The 13,096-nt window shown below is 45.3% G+C and overlaps 1 non-coding gene across 1 annotated transcript; it reads left to right on the top strand.

Moving 5' to 3' along the window:
* The first annotated feature begins 296 nt into the window (after nucleotides 1–296).
* LOC127491211 (small nucleolar RNA SNORD22) lies at nucleotides 297–395 on the top strand. Its single transcript, XR_007919801.2, has one exon. It is a non-coding gene; the product is annotated as a small nucleolar RNA SNORD22 (small nucleolar RNA).
* The last annotated feature ends 12,701 nt before the right edge of the window (nucleotides 396–13,096 follow it).

Below are 13,096 nucleotides of genomic sequence, written 5' to 3' on the forward strand. Positions count from 1 at the left end.
GAAATGAAATGAAAAGATAATCAAAATTAGAGAATGCATTCACATGATGTTTAAGTCAACAAATTGACATAAAAAGATAAGCAATGCATTAGATAGGGGTACACACTCCACAACAAACAGGAAATTAACAGAAGAAATAAATATACTATTGAGGAAATATACTATACATGTAGATTAGTACAAACATGCAGGGGGATAGTTTGTTTAGAGTCATTAAAATGTAAAAATTGTAAATGACATTTTACCTGTATGAATGTGACTTACTGAAGTTGGTCGCAAGCTCAGAAATGAGGGTATCCCAATGAGGAAACATTCACACATCTTACTTCCTGTCCTAGTCCCAGAGCCTGTAAAGGCGAACCCTTCAGAGTTCCAGAAGGAGCTGTCTGAGGGTCAGTAGAGGATTTCTGTACACAAGAAAGGGAATAAAGAAATGAGGGCATGTGCATGCACTTGCACACAATCTTATTTGCAATAGTGATAAGCACTCTAAATATCTAATCCACATAAATAGATGCTATGCCATAGCCTACAAACAACAAGGTAGATCTCTACAAACTGATGTGAAAAAAGACCCATTACATATTCATTAAATAAGTTAAGTTACAAAAGAATATTTATAGCTTGATTTTGCTTTTGTATATAAAAAGTAGATAATTATCAGAGTATTTCAAACGATTTGTGGAAAAGTGGAATTAAAAGATAAACTTAATCCACTGTTGGTGGGAATGTAAACTGGTAAAATCACTTTGGAAGACAGTTTGGAGATATCTCAGGCATCTGAATATAGTCCTACTACACCACCCAGCCATCCCACTCCTGAGAGTTTACCCAAGGAAAATGAAATCAGCAAATAAAAGAGTTATCTGAGCCCTCATGTTTATTGCAGCTCACAACTTACAATAGCTAAGACATGGAATCAACCTAACTTCAGACTATCATCTGAAGTCTGAATAAAGAAATTATGGGATATGTACTCTATGGACTACTACACAGTGATTTAAAAAAATGAAATCCAGTCATTTGCGACAAAATGGATGCATCTGGAAAACATCATACTTAGTAAAATAAGCCAGTCCCAAAGGGACAAATACCATATATTCTCCCTGATCTATGATAACTAACAGAGCACCTAAAAGGAAACCTATAGAAGTGAAATTGACACTTTGAGAAGCAATGTAACTGTAAAGCTGTATAGTTATGCATACATTTCTACGGATTTAATTCTAAGGGTACAGATAAAAACTTGCCATGGGGGCCTGGCGCTGTGGCTCAATAGGCTAATCCTCTGCCTGCGGCGCTGGCACACTGGGTTCTATTCCTGGTCGGGGCGCCGGTTCTGTCCCGGTTGCTCCTCTTCTAGTCCAGCTCTCTGCTGTGGCCTGGGAAGGCAGTGGAGGATGGCCCCAAGTCCTTGGGCCCTGCACCCGCATGGGAGACCAGGAGAAGCACCTGGCTCCTGGCTTCAGATCAACGCGGTGCACCAGCCACAGCAGCCATTGGGGGTTGAACCAACAGAAAAGGAAAACCTTTCTCTCTGTCTCTCTCACTGTCCACTCTGCCTGTCCAAAAAACAAACAAACAAACAAACAAAAACCACACACAAACAAACAAAAAAACTTGCCATGGGACTCCTAATCCCATTAAGCTGGGTGATAATAATGCCATCCTAAGTGTTAAAGTGATCATATTAAGTGTTAAATTGATCATATAGATAGGATTAAGTGTTAAAGGAATTATATAAATGAGAAATTCCTTATGGGTTTCCCATGCGGTTGGCAAGGACCCAGAGAGTTGAACCATCTTCTGCTGCCCTCCCAGGAGCATTAGCAGGATCAGAAATAGAGCAGCTGGGACTCAAGTTGGCATTGGCTATGGGTTAGTGGCATCACAGGACATAGGTTCACCTAGTGTATCACAATGCCAAAGCCCCTCAGGTTGGATCTGGACCAATACTATATATTTATATATTAGATAGATAGGTAGCTGGATAGACAATAGATAGATAGATAGATAGATAGATAGATAGATAGATAGATATGCATGTCATGTACAATGTGAGGAATATTTTCTGATGGGAAAGCTGTGCTTTGTTTGTCCCCTTGGCGGCCCTCATACCCTCAACTGGCTGCCCTCAGGGCTACGATGCTCCTCTGTCACAGCCTGGCCCACTTGGGAATGAAACTCTACTTCATCTTTGTCCCCTCAGCATGGCTCAGATAGCCGGAAACATGAAAAAAAAAATGCTAAGCCAAAGGGAAATAAACAGAACCCCCACAGATCAAAACAAGATAATTTCCAGAGAAGGCGGGGATCTCCCCAGAGCCCACTTGATTTGGGGAATCCTTGGATTCCATCACACGTCTAGGATTTACTGGATGCCACCTTGAAACTGCGTCCATGGGAAAGCCTTCTGTAGACTGTTAGACCTGTTGAATCCCAACAGGAATGGGAATCAAGGTGAGGAAGAAGAGAGAACAAATATTTCAGCTTTGCCTACCCCGTACTGGGACTTAGTTTGCAAACATCATCTCACTAAATCCTTACAACAGCCTATGAGAAAAGGGAAACTCAAAGATGTTAGGTGAAGTTCCAAAGGTTACACAAGTGCCCACTATATAGGAAAACCAGGACTCAGAGTAGTTCCATTTCATTGTTGGACTTGAGCTGTACTTGTGGAATTCTCTTGAGATGGATCCGCTCTGTCTGCTTCCTGAATTAGTCACTCACTGCTATAGAAACAACCCCGAGATCTTTGTGCTCACAGCAAGAAACACTTCCCACTCACAGGTGTGTGTCTTGGCTCTGGATTGCCTGTGGGTGGCCTGGACTTCGCTGAACCTGGTTGGCATTGGACTTCAGATCTGGCCAAGGTCTGGTATGTGTCATCATTCTGGTTCTGAGGCTGAAGAAGCAGTGACTATGAGGTCATGTTCTTCCCACCATGGATGGCAGGTTCTCAAGAAGAGGGGCAATTTGCCATGTTGCTTACCATATACCATTGGTCTATAGTCCGAAGACAAAGTGGGGCAGCGAAGTGCCCTCCTTCCATAGGGAAGAAGAAAAAGAGTGAATATTTGTTCCTCCCTAAAGTTCTGACTCCAAATTTCAACTTCTCTCCTGAGACATATATGGGCATTCAGGGAATGTGTTGTTTCCTTCCTACAGAACCCTGTTCAGCTGGCAGCAGTGTGTTCCTGAGATAATCAAGCATCCTTAGAACAGTATGATCATTGTATCCATTATCTGTTGTTGAGCAATAAACCACCAGAAAACTTAGTGTCTTACAATGACAATAATCATTTATTTTGTTTGTGAAACTGTAACGTGGGTAGGGCTCAGTGAGGCTGGTTTGTCTCTGTCCCATATGACATCGGATGGAATGGCTTGCAGGTTGGGGTGACTTGACATCTTGGAGCTGTCATCATCTGAAGATTTGCTTCAGTTACTCACACACCTGACAGTTGATATTGACTGTTGTTGATCTTACCTGTCAATCAAACAAACACCTACATATGTCCTCTCCCTGGTTCCCTTGGACTTTCTCAAAGAATGGTGGTGAAGTTTTAAGTGTTAAGCACCCTAAGAGGACACAGCAAAAGTGCATGGAATTTTTAAAATTTTATGATGAACGCTCAGAAACCAAAGCTTTACTTCTGCCACTCTGTACTGATTGGGTGGTTCAAAAAGTCCACCTGGGCTCAGGTGGTGGAGCATGGGTCTCTACCACTTAAAGGGAGGACTATAGGACTGTCAAAGTCACATTGTAAGGTGAACGCGTGGGATGGGATATAACGTAATGGCCATCTTTGGAAAATGTCTGACAAAGTCATTAACAAAAACTCAAGTCATCCAGTGGAGAAGAGAGCTATTTGTTTTCTAGGATCAATGAAAAAAATTCATGATAAATATAGTCAATCTTTCAGTTTCTCTTATGGGAGCTGAAAAATCCCTCCTTTACAATTGCTGTGGGAGCAGCCACACTCATACTTCATGGCCCTACTGATCACAGTTGTCGGGACCTAGCCAGCTCTGGGTAAACCGGAGGTAAATCTGAGTAGAATGACATGGCCTCGGTCTGTGGGCTGGAAGGTTTTGAGTAGGTTTAGAAACTGAGGCGATCTAGCAATCATAGGTTTTTCTCATCAGGAAGTTTGGAGAATTCTATGCATAACTCTCAATAGTTGTTCTAGGGTCAGTATGAAGAAGGAGGGTGAGTTTGTGACTCCTGTGTCCCAGGCACTCTGCTACATGCTTTACATTTAACCCCATGTTTAACCCTCCCTGGTGGCTATGATTCCAAGTAGACAATAGTATTCCCATTTGAGGACAGAGGAGTTCAGTACCTTCTCATGACCACAAACCTAGATGTGGTTTTTAGCCTAGCATCTGGGTTTGATGCCCAGCTCAAGCTCTTGACTCCAGCTTGCTACTAAAGAAGACCCTCCAGAGGAGGATGGCCCAAGTGCTTGGGCCCCTGCACCCGCTTGGGAGACTGGGAGGAAGCACCTGGCTCTTGGCTTCGCATCTGCATAGCTCTGGCCGTAGTGACCATTTGGGGGGTGAACCAATGGAAGGAAGACCTTTCTCCCTGTATCTCTCTCTCACTGTCTAACTCTGCCTGTCAAATAAAAAAAAGACCTTGGGAGGCAGTAATGATGGCTCAAGTAGTTGGCTTCCTGCTACATGAGAGACTTGAATTGAGCTACCAGCTCCTGGCTCCCAGCCCAGCCATGTACATTGTGGGCATTTGGGGAGGAAACTCATGGATGGGAGTACATGCTGTTTCTCTCTCTCTCTCTTTTAAAAAAATTTTTAAAAGAAAGACCATACATACATCTGATAAATAACAGAACTATAATATGATCTCAAAGAAGATGTGACTGTGCCAACTCTAATATTCTCTGATTCGGAAAAAGCCAGTGTCACAACATAGAGGAGAAAGACATATCAATCCTATATGTAAGCAGATGGCGGAGATGTCGTTAACAGCAGTGAGAGGGGAATTTGTTACCTGAAAACAGAGATTTTGGAGACTTTTGCTCAGTCTTGCAGCTTGTCAAACGACTAGTGACCTAGGCAAGTTGGTCACCCCAAAACCAGGTGTCACAGCAGCTGCGTTTCAGTCTGTCTGCAAACCCTCCTGTGATTCTGCTTGCATTTGGAGGTGACAAGTGGGAAAGCCTGAGGGAACTCCGTTGTCAAAGATGAGCCTGACTCCAGCCCCTCTTCTCTGACTCCAAGATCTTTAGAGGATAAGAGAGGGAGGGTTTTTTTTGTTTGTTTGTTTTGGTTTGGTTTGGTTTGGTTTTGACAGGCAGAGTGAACAGTGAGAGAGAGAGACAGAGAGAAAGGTCTTCCTTTGCCGTTGGTTCACCCTCCAATGGCCGCCGCGGCCGGCGCGCGCTGCGGCTGGCGCACCGCGCTGATCCAATGGCAGGAGCCAGGTGCTTCTCCTGGTCTCCCATGGGGTGCAGGGCCCAAGGACTTGGGCCATCCTCCACTGCACTCCCTGGCCACAGCAGAGATCTGGCCTGGAAGAGGGGCAACCGGGACAGAATCCGGCGCCCCGACCAGGACTAGAACCCGGTGTGCCGGTGCCGCAAGGCGGAGGATTAGCCTAGTGAGCCGCAGCGCCGACCCGAGGGAGATTTTAAGAACTCTCGAAGCCCAGTTGACACTCTAGATCAATTACACCAGGATCTCTAGGTCAAGGCTCAGGGATCGGTATCTGTGAAGGTCTCTGGGTGACTCTAATGCAGCCAAGTTTAATGCTGTGAGAGCTCAGGGGAGCTTGTGTCTAGAAAACAGGGCTGGCACTCCCAGGAACCCTCACCGTCACTGCACACTCTCCATATGCCTTCACGTATTCCCCCTTCTTGTGCTGGCCGTGAGTGGGGAGCCCCTTCTTCCACACCTCTTGCCATGCTGTATTTCTTTCGTAGCCCGGTTTTAGCACCCGAGAGGATAATCTACACGGATTTCTCTACCCCTTTCTTATCTGTCCTCCACTATAGTGGAAGCTCTCTGGGTCAGCACTGCTGTGTTGCACAGCCCTAGAAGATGCTATCCATGTACAACACGGGGAGAACGGTGCCCCTGGGGTTGTGTGGGTAGAAGTCCCACAGAGGGGTTGAAAGTTTGTCTTGTTCATGGTTATTTCCCAAGTGCCTAAAACATAGTTGTTGAATGAGCATTTTTTGAATGAATGAACTTAAGATAGTATGTTCTTTGGGACCATCTGGTAGCCCTGCAGCCTGGGACCTTGGCTCTGATGCTGATCATCCTCTTCATCACCATCATCTTCTTCACTATCACCACCACCGCCACCATCACCATCATCAGGTTTTTAAACCTAAACATAAAATTTCCTTTGAAGACAGGATTCCATCCATGACCAAGACAAAAAGTTTAAAAACAAATGCCCTGTTAAGGTGAACCAATGTTCACCTCGCCTCAAATCTGCCTCCCCTACCCCGGATGGCTTTGCAGCCACAAAAATTTGAGCTTAGACTCTGCCTTCATCATTTACTATCAGTAAGACCTGGAGAAAAGTACGCTGAAGTGGTTAAAAAAATGACTTACCAGACTATTGTAGGTTAAAAGAAGTCATAAATATAGTACCTATGACAAATATATGTGAGGGATCTTGTATATTATGAAAAAAACAGGGCAGGTGCTGTGGCATAATGGGAAAAGCTACTGCTTGCAGTGCCGGCATCCCATATGGGCACTGGTTCAAGTCCTGGCTGCTCCACTTCCAATCCAGCTCTCTGCTATGGCCTGGGAAAGCAGTAGAGGATGGTCCAAGTCCTTGGGCCCCTGCACCCATGTGGGAGATGGAGGAAGCTCCTGGCTCCTGCCTTTGGATTGGCACAGCTAAGGCCGTTGTGGCCATCTCTCTCTCTCTCCTTCTCTCTCTCTTTCTCTCTACCTCTGATTCCCTGTAACTTTGCCTTTCAAATAAATAAGTAAAATCTTTAAAAACAAACAAAAGAAAAAAACAGCATGGATTTCAAAAACTTTCGTACCAACATAAGCTTATCTTTTCATTCCACTTTTCCATGAACCTCTTGAAATACTTTTCCATATGAAAACATGACCATTTCTGCTAGCAATCAGGGAAGTGCAAATTAAAACAAGGCGATTTTGGGGGACGGTGTTTTGGTATAGCCAGTGAAGCCACTGCCTGTGACACTGGCATACCATACTGGCGCTGGTTTGAGGCCGGGCTGCTCTGCTTTCTCTCCTTGGGCTTAGGCCCGTGCACCCACGTGGGAGACACAGATGAAGCTCCTTGCTGCCCTGGCAGCAAGTCTAGACCACAGAACAGGAACAGGACTCAGCACTGCCCGCTGGCCGCCTCTGCCACACAGAGCCTCAGTGCTGGTGAGGATGTGACTCAGGGAGTTCTCTTATATGCAGCTGATAGGATTTCACTGGGCTCTCCCACGTGGCTGGCAGAGGTCCAAGTGCTTGGGCCATCTTCTCTTGCCTCCCAGGATGCGCATTTGCAGGAAGCCGGGTCTGAAGCACAGTAGCCAAGATTCAGATCGGCACTCCACTACAGGACATGGATGTCCCAAGCGACAACTTCACCTGCCGGGCCGTAGCACCTGCCCCCGGGACTCACACTCTGAAGATCATACTTTAATTCTATTCCTAGCTATATACCCCAAAGAATTTAAAACAGGGACTCAAACAAATGTTTGTATGCAAATGATCATAGCAGCATTAGTCATAATAGAAAATGCTGAAATGACACAAAGTTACCAACAGACAAATGAATAAACAAAATGTGCTTTACAGATGGGGCAGAATATTATGCAGCCATGAAAACTAATGAAGTTTTAACACCTGCAAAATGCATAAACTTGACAACATTGTGCTAAGTGAAATAAGCCAGGTTCAAAGAAAATAGTCTATGATTCCTCTTTACATGGAATATCTAGAAAAGGCAAATTCATCCAGGCAAGAGTTAGTTTAGAAGTTGCAAGGGCTGGGGGAAGAGGGTTAGGGAATTATTGCTTAATGGGTACAGAGCTTCTGCTTGCAGTGATGAGCAATTTTGGAAACAGTGATGGTTGCCTAATACTGTAGATATAATTAATGCCATTGAGTTATACATTTAAAAATAGTTACAATGACTAAATTCATGTAAGAAAGGAAAAGGAATTGACCAATCTGCAATTGAATCTCAGAAAGAAAATATCTTAATGTATTCTCAACTTGTCTCCTTATCCTCTCTTCCGCTTCAAGACAAGGTTTCCAAAATTTAGGTGTCTACTTCTTTGCTGTAGGCTAGTTTAAAATAGATACTTGTGTAAGGAAAGGGAAGAACGCAATTAAAGCTGATGAGGAGTATGCTATTTCAATCTCTCTAATAGGGAATGTGCCGAGTTTAGTCATGTACTATAAGAAGCCGTTCATAGAGGTAGAAAATGCAAGGAAGTTGTAGAGGTTTCGCTGACTCACAGAGGCAAAGACCAGCTTTTTCTCCTGGGACTAATTATCGATACAGTTCTTCCTGGTGCCCTGTGTGTTTCGAGGGGGGAGCAAGAGGGGGATTCAATGATTTATGTGTTTAATTTCCCTTGGTGCTTAGCAGCTGCTGTCCCACACTCTCTGAACACAGGGAAATTGAGTGAAATAACAATTGTGGAAAGCACAACTCATTGCAATCAGCAATGAGAAGCTATTTTCCTCTCTTGGAATTAGAATCCTGCTCCCAGCCACTGGAGGTCATCTCCTTGGCCCTTGGGGACCAGTGTGGAATTTTCAAAGCTAACAAGATTTGACCTTCACTAACAAGTTCAGGAAGAAAAGTAACAAATTCTGCAGGGTCCAAAGAGCAAAGCAAAGTTTGTTTCCTTGGGCTCTGCTTTGCTCCTGCTCTTCAGGGACTCCAGTTCTTAAATAAATACATTTGTAATCCAATAAAAATTAACAAATATTTACTGAAATGGTGGCGGAAAGGGTGGAGGGAGGCTTGAAGGACCGAGGTGGTTCCTAGGAGGAGCTGGGGGGGGAGGGTCAGAGGACATGACAGAAGAGGGTCCCGTCAGGAAGGCAGACACTTGGATATGGGAAGTGCTGCACAGTGCAAGGACACAGGTGTACAGCCAGCAGCACTTGATGTTTCCTTCAGCAGTGTCTTTCCTTCTCCGAGCCACAGCTTCCTTGTTCACCCAATAGGCGCACAGGTCAAGTCTACCACGTAGCGTTAACTGTGTACAGGTGAAAAGGAGAGAGATGCAGAGGTGGCATGGCGCAGGGTAAAAGCTTAGGAGGAGGTCGGCCTCATCAGTGTTGCTGTGTGCAGATCACAGAAGTAGAGAACTGAGGCCTGAAGTCTCAGAAAAGGAGCACCCGGGTCGAGACCAGGGGAGGTGGCATTGGGATAGGCAGCGAGTCAACCGGCCAGCCGGAAATAGGAAAGGAAAGGGGATTTGTTCTGTTTGCATCCCAGCTGCTGCGACACCAGCTGGACGTTCTTACCATCCGAGCTGTACCTTGAGAACCCGAGGTTAGTGCAGACATCACAGGTGAGGAGCAGACTGCCCTGTCTGCAGAGACCGGCCCCAGGAGGCCCACGTCTGGCAAACTGGGGGCTCCCAAGACCCTCTCAGGCCCAGTAGTTCACGACTGACTCACATAACCCACTGAAAGCATTGTGATGGCACTTTTATTATTAAGTATGCACAAAAAGCAAGGGCCAGAAGCCTCCTAGACACAGAACTTCCATGTTCTTCCTCTGTGGAGTCAGGGTACATCACTCTCCTTGCACCGCTGTGAAAACTGCTCGGAGCCTTGGTGCCCAGAGTCTGCACTGGGAACGCACTTCGTTGGCATGGTCGGTGCAGTCACTGGTTATCCAACCTGCTAAGCACATGTTTGCTGGGGGCTTTTCAACAAAGAGAAAAAAAATGTACATTTAGAGACATATGCAGAAAATAGATTTTGAAGTACAGAGTTGGATGATGTCTTAGTCCATCTATTTCTCTAAGACAGTTGAGATCACACAATTCATGGAGAATAGAGGTTTTTTTAGTTTAAAGTTCTGGAGGCTGGAAAGCCCAGAGCGCGGTGCTGGCGTGCGCTCAACATCTTTTGAAGCCCTTTCTGCTACGTCCTAACACGGTGGAGGGCAGCGAATGGTGAGTTCGAGCAAGCGTGCTGGCTCGGGAATCTTACAAAGCAAGCCTCCCATGGGGGAATGCCTGCATCAAGTCCCAGCTACTCCACAGCTGATCCAGCTTCTTGCCAGCGTGCACCCTGGGAGGCAGATGATGGCTCAAGTACTTGGGTCCCTGTCACCCACATGGGAGACCCAGATGGAGTTCCTGGCTCCTGGCTTTGGCCTGGCTCATCCCTGGTTGTTGTGTGTGCGATTCGGTAGTGAACCAGCAGAGGGAATCTCTCTCTTCATTTGTCTGTCTGTCTCTCTGTGTGTATTTATGTGTGTGTGTGTGTGTGTGTGTGTGTGTGTATTTCTGCCTTTGAAATAAAATGAACATGCTAACCTGTGTCGGCTAGGGGAAAAGTGTCCATATTTTGGGGAATTATGAACATTTCAGTGTGGCATACTGGGGAAGATTCTTGTTTTTCTTGTTTAGCTTAGGGCGATGACTGTGACTGGGGCATTTCCAAGAAATAGCACAGACATCGCCTGCCTTGGGATTTCCCTTCTGGGTGGTGGAATTCTGAGGCCTAAGGTTTCCTCATCTGTAAATCCATGAGGGTGGAGGGAGACAAGGGGCAGAACACACCGTACACCTAGAGTCAACATAAACACCAGACACAAAACAGAGAAGAGCCAGGTGGTGGGTGGACCCGTGTGGTGCCCAGCATGTTCCTTGACCAACCCTGAGTGTTCCCGGGAGTTTAGGGAGCTGAGTGGAGGAGAGGTCGGTGCGGTAGAGCCATGGGATCCTCACCAACCCCTGAAATGGACCCTTGTTAGCCACCTCGAGTACCTGCCCAGTGGAGGACATGATAAGCCCCATTACTTCTGTTTTATTTATTTTGTTTGAAAGGTAGAGTTACAGAGAGATAGAGATAGAAAGAGGGAGAGAGAGAGAGAGACAAACAGACAGAGAGGTCTTCTATCCACTGGTTCACTCCCAAACGGCTGCAACGGCCAGAACTGGGCTGATCTGAAGCCAGGAGCCCAGTACTTCTTCCGAGTCTCCCACATGGGTGGCAGGGACCCAAGCACTTGAGCCATCCTCCACTGCTTTCCCAAGCCATAGCAGAGAGCTGGATTGGAAGTGGAGCAGTCGGGACTCGAACCAGCACCCATGTGGGATTCTGGCACTGCAGGCGGTGGCTTTTCCCTCTATGCCATAACATTAGCCCCAGTTCATAAGGTTTAAGGGTACACAATTTTCTATCTGTGTAACCCATTGTCCAGGTCATGATCTGGAACATCATCAACTCCACAAAAGGTGCTCTCAACACTGCAGAGACAACCACTGTTCTAACTTCTGGCATCTTCAGTTAGCTTTGTCCTTACTTAAACTTCATATATGTGGATTTGTACAACAGGTGTTGTTTCGTGCCTGGCTTCTTTTGCTAAATATTCATTCATGTTGCTCAACGGAGCAGTAGTGTGCTATTTCTTATTCCTAAGTCTAGTTGTTGTCATATGAATCTAATCAATTTGTTTATTGTATTACTGATTAATATTTGAGTTGTTTCCAATTTGAGATAATACATACAATACTGCTGTATACTTTTTAAAAAAAAGATTTTATTTATTTATTTGAGAGAGTTACAGACAGTGAGAGGGAGAGACAGAGAGAAAGGTTTTCCATCCATTGGTTCACTCTCCAGGTGGCTGTAGCAGCTGGAGCTGCACCGATCTGAAGTCAGGAGCCAGGAGCTTCTTCCTGGTCTCCCATGTGGGTGCAGGGGCCCAAGGACTTGGTCCATCTTCTACTGCTTTCCCAGGCCGCAGCAGAGAGCTGGATTGCAAGAGGAGCAGCCAGGACTAGAACCGGTGCCCATATTTTTGGATGCTGGTCCCGCAGGCAAAGATTAACCTACTGCACCATGGTGCCAGCCCCTGCTGTATACATTTTTTTAAGTTTCCTTGATTTATTTATTTGAAAGGAAAAGTGACAGAGGAGAGAGAGGGGGAGAGAGAGAGAGAGAGAGAGAAAGAGAGAGAGAGAACCTTTGTCTGCTGGTTCACTCCTCGAATGCCTACACCAGACAGGATTGGGGCAGTCCAAAGCCAGGAGCCCAGAATTTGATCTGGATCTCCCACATGGCTGACAGGAACCCAAGCACGGGAGCCATCGTCCGTTGCTTTCCAGGTGTGTTAGTAGGAAGCTGGTTGGTTGTGAAGGAGGGGGCAGGTCTTGATCCTGGGCACCCTTATTTGTGCTGCAGTTGTCCCCAGCAGCAGTTTAACCCTCGGTGCCACACTTGCCCAGCTGTAGACATTTTTGGAGATGCATTTTGGTGAAAATAGGCACCTATTCCTGTTGGTCATATAGTCAGGAACCATAAAATAGCTATATTGAATTTTTTAAGAGGCTGTAATATAATTTTTAAAATATTGTATTTTAAAATATTGTAATTTAAAATTTAAAATATTCAGGGTTTACCCTCAACAGAAATATGTGACTATTCCAATTGCCCCACATCCTCGGCAACCTTTGGTATTTCCAGACATTTCATTGTGGGCATAGGTCTTATTTGTAATTTGTATTTGCTTTCAACCTTTTAAAACATGTTTACAACATTATGACATAAAAATTAGTATTAAAACAAAATAACTGAATTCACTTTGTTATTGCTAAAATTTCACTCTTCGGGATTTGGAAAGCAGTGCTTGATGGATTGAATGAGATCATAGATTACTCAGGTTGGCAAAAAGATAGCAATTAGAGTGGACTCCAACAGGTAAGAGCATCCCCATTACTGAGAGACTGAGAGACCCTTTCAAACCCATCAATCTGCCCTTGGTCCTAGACCTCTGGAAATCTCATGGGGTTTGTTATTCATACCAGAGATAAAGGAGTTCTCTGTGGACCCCCTAAATAAAAGTTATCAAAAGGATCCGTCCATATGGCAAGAAGCAGTGGAA

This window comes from Oryctolagus cuniculus, chromosome 11, assembly GCF_051225735.1.
Source record: "Oryctolagus cuniculus isolate XC-2025 breed Fujian yellow rabbit chromosome 11, ASM5122573v1, whole genome shotgun sequence".
Lineage (NCBI taxonomy): Eukaryota > Metazoa > Chordata > Mammalia > Lagomorpha > Leporidae > Oryctolagus > Oryctolagus cuniculus.